Source organism: Triticum dicoccoides, chromosome 5A, assembly GCF_002162155.2.
Source record: "Triticum dicoccoides isolate Atlit2015 ecotype Zavitan chromosome 5A, WEW_v2.0, whole genome shotgun sequence".
NCBI classification, from domain to species: Eukaryota; Viridiplantae; Streptophyta; class Magnoliopsida; order Poales; family Poaceae; genus Triticum; species Triticum dicoccoides.
Window position 1 is genome coordinate 362,687,265 of NC_041388.1, and position 7,812 is coordinate 362,695,076.

Below are 7,812 nucleotides of genomic sequence, written 5' to 3' on the forward strand. Positions count from 1 at the left end.
CTCAGAAACTTAGCTGCAGTCAGGCACTCGCCTAAGTTTGAAAAATCCTACCGAGTGGTGAGCAACCCTCCCACTCGGGGGCTTAGCTGCAGTCCAGTGCTCGCCTAAGTTCTCCCACCTAGAGACTTAGCTGCAGTCAGGCACTCACCTAAGTTTGAAAAAACCCTACCGAGTGGAGAGCAATCCTCCCACTCGGGGGCTTAGCTGCAGTCCAGTACTCGCCTAAGTTCTCCGAAACACATCTCAATCCTCAAGGACAACGAGGGGCAGGTCGACTGCCCCTCCCCCTCTCCTGGAGAGCTTCGCCATAAATACAATGCGTGTTCTGTCCCACTCTGCAGTAACAGGGTGTGGGTCGACCGCCGCCCGCCCCTGGGGAGCTTCGCCACAAATACAAGGCATGGGTCGACTACTTCCCCCTCCTTCGGAGCTGTGCTACGAATACAGAAAGTTGTCTCGAATAAAGATTGGGTTCACTCAGCAGGAGATTCGTAAAGATATTCAACGGTAAACCAAGTTCAGATATAATCCTGAAGGTTCTAGATCACGGATCGAGGTACTCGGGCATGTGGCCCGAAAAAGTTTAACGGTTACAAAAACCACTCGGCATTCCGAGGCAAATTTAAGGTGTGACGTAAGAGTTTGTTCACTCCGCGGGAGGAGGGCTGGCAGGCTCGACGAACTCATCCAGGTCGACCCCGACGGCTATCCGAGTGGCTGCAGCGATGAATGTCTCCATAAAGGTTCGGAAGTCATGCTTCTAGGTGTTGGCGACCTTGATTGCTGTCAGCTTGTCATGTCGCACCTCCTTGCAGTGGACACGAACCAAGGACAGAGCCACATCAGCGCCACACCGAGCAGAAGACTTCTTCCACTCCTGCACTCGGTCACGGATTCCGTTAAGTCGAGTCATCAGAGACTCGAGATCGTTTTGGAGCGTAGCCTCTGGCCGAAGTGCCAGGTTGATCCATGACATGGCGACCTTCAGTCGAGCCAAGTAGTCCACGGCACCGTCAATGCGAAACTCCAGTCAGAGAAAGTTCATGGCAGCTTCATCTTTCACGGGAGAGTTGATTGGATCTAAACCTGGTTTGATCCGCCCAGTCTCCTCTTCAAAGTTCTCGCAAAACTCTGCATTCACGATCCAAGGATAAGTCAGTTTTCATACACTGAGTCGACACAAAAAAAATCAGTCGGAACTAAATGTGCACCTTCAAGCTTGATATACAACTTCTTGGCAAGGCTCCTCAGGTAGCTCTCCAGATCGTCCCTCCTATGAGCGATGCCTTCCATCTTTTCGGTCAGGTTGAGGTTCTCCTTCTTCCAACGTGTGCACTCCCTGTTGGCTTCATTCAGAGCTGTCTTCAGCCTGGTATTCTCTTCTTCCAATTGGCCGACTGAAGCCAACTTCTGTTCGGCCAGAGCGGTCCTGTCGTCAGCCTCCTTCTGGGCAGCAGAAAAATCCTGATCCTTTTTCGCCAAAGCCTCTCTCAGTTTTTCTGCAAAGAAATGATGATTGATTCAGAAATAGCAGAAGGGTGGTCGGGCCTAAAACTGACTAGTCGACAGACTTGTCTTACCAGCGGCGCCGTCTCTGACCATCTACAGTTCTGTCCTGGCCAGCTCCAAGTCAAGTTTCAGTTGAATCTGCTGACTTTCCAAATCAGCGAAGCAAGCTCCAAGATCACAAGATTTCTGAAATCAAAGGGCAGAAATTATTCCACAGCAAAAACGACAAAATACTAAGACTATAGTCGACTGCCCGCAGTCCACCATAGTCTCGGGGACTACACTCAGTGGGTGCACTTTGCGTGCCCCCACCGGTTCTGACTCCACTCGACCAGCCCGCCGGAGTCGAGTTCAAAAAAAAAGAAAAGAGAGACAAAGTAGAACAAAGACCACAGTCGACTGCCAGCAGTCGACCGTGGTCTCGGGGACTACACCCAGCGGGTGCACTTTGCGTGCCCCCACCGGTTCTGATTCCACTCGACCAGATCGAGCGGAAGAAACAAACTACCAGTTCGGTTTTACTCGACAAAATACAAAGACTATGGTCGACTGCCAGCAGTCCGTCCACAAAATTCAATCGACACACCCAGTGAGTGTACAGATGAAAAGATTTCTGGAAAGAATCTTCAGATAGCATATCCTAACAAAACAAGCGGCGACCAACTAACCTGAACATTGCTCTGGAGAGCCGAGCTGGCATCATAGGTGGCTTGGCTAGCGTCCCGCACCGTCTTCATCTTCTCCATCATAATGCCCGCCTGGCGTATGGCTTCCCTAGCAGCATTCACCTCGTCCTCCGGGACATGGTGAGTTGCAAAAAGTGAAGGCGGGTCGACAGGGGCCTGAGCAGTCGAAGAAGAAGGCAAGGCACTCGACAGGGGCTCCGCGAAGGTAACATAACCCCGATTGACGTCACCAGTGTCCTGAACGACTGGTTGCGCCCTCGGCGTCGACTGCAGCGCCTCACTTACAGGAGCTCGCCTACTCTTCCTCGTCAAAGAGCTCTCGGGCTCTTCATCATCATCAGGGAGGTCAATAATGTTGGGAGCTGTACCAAGTTCAAATTGCCAAAATCACGTCACCCAAGGATGCACGATGCAGTTGAATCGACCAAAGAAAGATAGTATGGCAGAAATCATACCCGGATTAGAAGTGACCGCATCCTCCATCACCTCATCATCATCCCTGTAAGCTGAGGTCCCGGATGTGATAGCGCTAACAATTCCAAAGCTCGTCCAGTTAAAACAAGAAAAATAAACAGCACGGAGCGTCGAGTAAATACAAGGAGAAACACTCACACGGAGGCGACAGGGATATCGATCTTGATCTTCGGCAACGCCTTCCGAGTCTTCAGTTCTGCAACTTTGGGGTGCTTTGGCACCTTCTCGGTCGTGGTTGGTGAAGATATCCGAGGACGCTTCGAAGACTGACCAGCCTGAGCAGTCGCCTTGTCGCGGGCGCTCGGCCAATCCTGGTCAAGCTTGGATCGCCTCTCTATGCGAGGAGGCGGCTCAACTTCTTCCTCATCACTCGAGTCGTCGCTTCCTCCATCCCCTTCACCATCGGAAGTCCACTCGCCACTCTTGCCACCACTCGCCTCGCCTTCTAGAGCTTGCTCTTGCTCCCCGTTGGGCATCGAATACATTTCAATAATGGCCTGAAAGAAAGCAGGAAGAACAAAGTCAGTCGACGCAATACAGACAGCTGGGCGAGTGAATTCAGATTACAAGCAAAAACTCAGAATCAGACCTGCTCTGGTACACGCGACTGGTCGAATGGGGGAACTCTCTTGGCTCCTCTGGGGTTGTCCTTGTTCCCGGTAATGCTCGACAGCCACTTCTCCAGCGTGTCATCATCGACCTCCTCCGGGTGGATCTGAGTGGAGTCTTCTAGACCCGAATACATCCACATCGGGTGGTCTCGGGCTTGGAGAGGCTGGATGCGCCGCTGAAGGAAGACCTCCAAGAGATCCATACCAGTGACCCCGTCACGAATGAGCTGGACCACTCCGTTGACCAACACCTTCACGTGCGCCTTCTCCTCCGGGAGCACCTTCAAAGGGGAGGGTTTTTCCACTCGGTCCATGGTAAAGGGAGGGAGGCCAGTCGATTGCCCTGGCGTCGACTGGTCTTTGCAGTAGAACCAGGTCGACTGCCATCCACGAACTGAATCGGGAAGAATCATGGCCGGGAAGGAGCTTTTTCCCCTCGTCTGGATGCCAAGGCCCCCACACATCTGGATCACTTGGGTCCTCTCGTCACTCGGATTAGCCTTTTTCACTGTCTGGGAGCGACAAGTGAAAATATGCTTGAAAAGACCCCAGTGAGGTCGACAACCCAAGAAGTTCTCACACAAGGAAATGAACGCGGCAAGATAAACGATTGAGTTGGGGGTAAAATGATGGAGTTGAGCCCCAAAAAAGTTCAGAAACCCTCGGAAGAAAGGATGAGGAGGCAAGGAAAACCAACGGTCGACGTGGGTGGCAAGAAGAACGCGCTCGCCCTCCCGGGGTTGTGGCTCGGATTCCTTCCCCGGAGATCCTCGAGTGGATCCAGTCGCCTTGGATCCAACCCTTCGGTAGACCAGTCCGCGAGGAAGATCCGCCCCGGCTCGTCGCTTTCCCCTTTGATTTCGCCGTCGCCTTCTTCGCCCGCTCCAGAGCCGCTGTCTTCTCCTTCACCATTGTCGCCGACGAGACGCGTGCGGTGCGGTGGCGCTAGGGCGAGAGCAAGCGCAGCAGAGAGGCGTGAGGAGGAGAAGAAGTAATGGGGCGCATTGTTCGGGGGACTCTGGTCCAACGCCTTATATGAGGCCGCTTCCGAGTGGCTGACTGGTAGGCCTAGACGGCTCTGTCAAATCCCGTAACGACCGCGCGAGCGATATGTGGCGAAAAAGGTGGCGTGGGGATCGAGGAGATTCCGCTCTATTCCATCCGATTACTGCGGCCTCCCCCGTCCCGCGCGCTTCCCAAAATTCGGATCCCACTAAATCCGTGGGCAGCAAACAAACTTGTCAGACTAAAAGATCTCCTCCGCACCGTCACTCGGAGCCTTACAGGTAAAGAAACTCACTCGATGAAGAACTAAGAATGGATCAAGGCGACTGAAAAGGAAGTTGCTGTCATCACTCGGGTCCGTTGATCCGAAGCAAGACATGCTCACGGCATGAAAAACGAGTCGGAGAGGTCCTCAACTGCTTTCCCACACAAACCTCGATCCATTCGGGGGCTAATGATGAAGCTATGAACCTAGGGTAGGGTCATGGACCTGCCCTAACTGCCCTACCCAAGGACATCTCTAGAAGAAATCACCTTTCAATCGACTTGAAGGTGTCCCACTCGACAGACTCAAAGACACTCGACCAAGAAGCAATCACTCGACCAAGACCCAACCACTCGACGGCCAGGAGACCTAAAGGTGCCCCACACTCTAACGGTCGGTCATTAAGTAGCTTTTATGGTCATCATAGCACTTTATTACTAGTGTTACCAGAAACGCCCTGCCTTAATGTACATTGAACCCTTCGTAACGTGGGCTGGCCGGGGTCCTGGCGCACACTATATAAGCCACCCCCTCCTTCAAGACAAGGGTTCGCACCTCTGTAACTCATACACACATAATCCAGTCGACCGCCTCCGGGCTCCGAGACGTAGGGATTTTACTTCCTCCAAGAAGGGCCTAAACTCGTAAACCTTGCGTCCTTACAACCTCTCGATAGCTAAGACCTCACCTCTCCATACTTACCCTCCTACATTACTGTCAGAGTTAGAACCACGACATCTGCCGCTTCATTCATTCATCGGTCTATATGGTCAACTTGATAACCCTTGAAATGACCAGCCACTACATCCACCTCTCATCGATATGCTGCCATGAGCGGATCCTTGGAATCCCAAGTGCCAGACACCTGCTGAGCCACGAGGTCTGAATCATCGAAGCACTTAACCCGGCTTAAATTCATCTCCTTAACCATCCGAAGACCATGGAGCAAGGCATCATATTCAGATGCATTTTTAGTACAAGGAAACATCAGGCGGAGAACATAACAAAACTTGTCACCTCGTGGGGAAGTTAGTATGACTCCAGCCCTCGAGCCCTCTAGTTGTCTGGACCCATCAAAATGAATAGTCCAATACGTGTTATCTGGCTTTTCCTCTGGTGCCTGCAACTCTGTCGAATCATTAATGAAGTCCACAAGTGCTTGTGATTTGATTGTTGTGCAAGGCATATACTTTATCCCATGATGTCCAAGCTCAATGGCCCACTTGGCAATCCGGCCAGTCGCGTCTCTATTTTGGATGATATCTCCCAGAGGGGCTGAACTAACCACGGTGATAGGATGACCTTGAAAATAATACTTGAGCTTCCGGCTTGCCATGAAAACTCCATACACCAACTTCTGCCAATGCGGGTACCTCTGCTTTGATTCAATAAGCACCTCAGTGATGTAATAAACCGGCCGTTGAACCGGATACTCCTTTCCGGCCTCCTTATGCTCCACCACAATAGCCACACTAACAGCCCAAGCATTAGCAGCCACATATAGCAATAAGTGCTATTTATCAACCGGAGCCGCAAGGACAGGCGGCTCGACCAACTGTCTCTTCAAGTCTTCATACGCTTTATCAGCCGCGTCACTCCAGACGAAATCATCCGTTTTCTTTAGCATTTATAAAAAGGAATAGCCTTCTCCCCAAGGTGGCTGATAAACTGGCTTAAAGCTGTAATCCGGCCCACCAAACGCTGAACATCATTGATACATGCCGGTTTAGCCAGTGACGTGAGAGCCGAGATCTTCTCCGGGTTAGCCTCAATGCCTCTGTTGGACACCAGAAAACCCAAGAGTTTTCCTGCCGGAACACCAAAGACACAATTAGCCAGATTAAGCATCATCTTATAGACCCGGAGGTTATCAAAAGTCTCCCTCAGGTCCTATATCAATGTTTCCTCCTTCCTAGATTTCACCACAATATCATCCACATAAGCATGAACATTGCGCCCAATTTGTTTATGAAGACAATTCTGAACACAACATTGATAAGTTGCCTGGGCACTCTTGAGCCCGAAAGGCATGGGCACATAGTAGAAGGCTCCAAAGGGAGTTATGAAAGTTGTCTTCTCCTGGTCCTTAACTGCCATTTTAATTTGATGATAACCAGAATAAGCATCCAGAAAACACAGACGGTCACAACCCGCTGTAGCATCAATAATCTAATCAATACGCGGGAGAGCAAAGGGATCAGCTGGACAGGCCTTGTTCAAGTCTGTGTAATCCACACACATATGCCAAGTGTCGTTTTTCTTAAGTACCAGCACCGGATTAGCTAGCCACTCAGGGTGAAAAACCTCCACTATAAACCCTGCTACCATAAGCCGGGCTACCTCCTCAGCAATAGCCTTACACCTCTCTTCATTGAAGCGGCGGAGAAACTGCCTGACCGGTTTGAACTTAGGATCTATATTAAGGGTGTGCTCAGCGAGTTCCCTCGGTACACCTGGCATGTCAGAAGGCTTCCATGCAAAGATGTCCCGGTTCTCATGGATGAACTCGATGAGTGTGCTTTCCTATTTCGGATCTAGGTTAGCGCTAATGCTGAACTGCTGAGATGAATCGCCAGGAACAAAATCAACCGTTTTAGTGTCTGCAGCCGATTTAAATTTCAACGCCGGATCATGCTCTGTAGTTGGCTTTTTCAGAGAAGTCATATCTGCCGGATCGACATTGTCCTTATAAAATTTCAGCTCCTCTGTGGTACAAACCGACTCAGCATAAGCCACATCCCCTTCTTCACATTCTAAAGAAATCTTCCTGCTCCCATGTACCGTGATGGTCCCCTTATGACCCGGCATCTTAAGCTGCAGATAAACATAACATGGCCTTGCCATGAACTTAGCATAAGTTGGCCTTCCGAACAGGGCATGATATGGACTCTTGATTTTCACCACTTCAAAAGTCAAAGTTTCTGATCTTGAATCATGATCATCTCCAAAAGCCACCTCCAGGGCTATCTTGCCAACTGGGTACACCGATTTACCAAACACCACTCCATGAAAGACGATGTTCAACGGTTTAAGACTTTTGTCTGTCAACCCCATGCGACGGAAGGTATCATAGTAAAGGATATTGATACTGCTCCCTCCATCCATAAGTACTTTGGTAAACTTGTAGCCCCCGACTTGAGGAGCCACCACTAAGGCGAGATGACCCAGATTATCAACCCGGGGCGGATGATCCTCCCAACTCCACAAAATGGGTTGTTCAGACCAGCGCAAATACTAAGGCACCGCCGGTTCAACGGAGTTC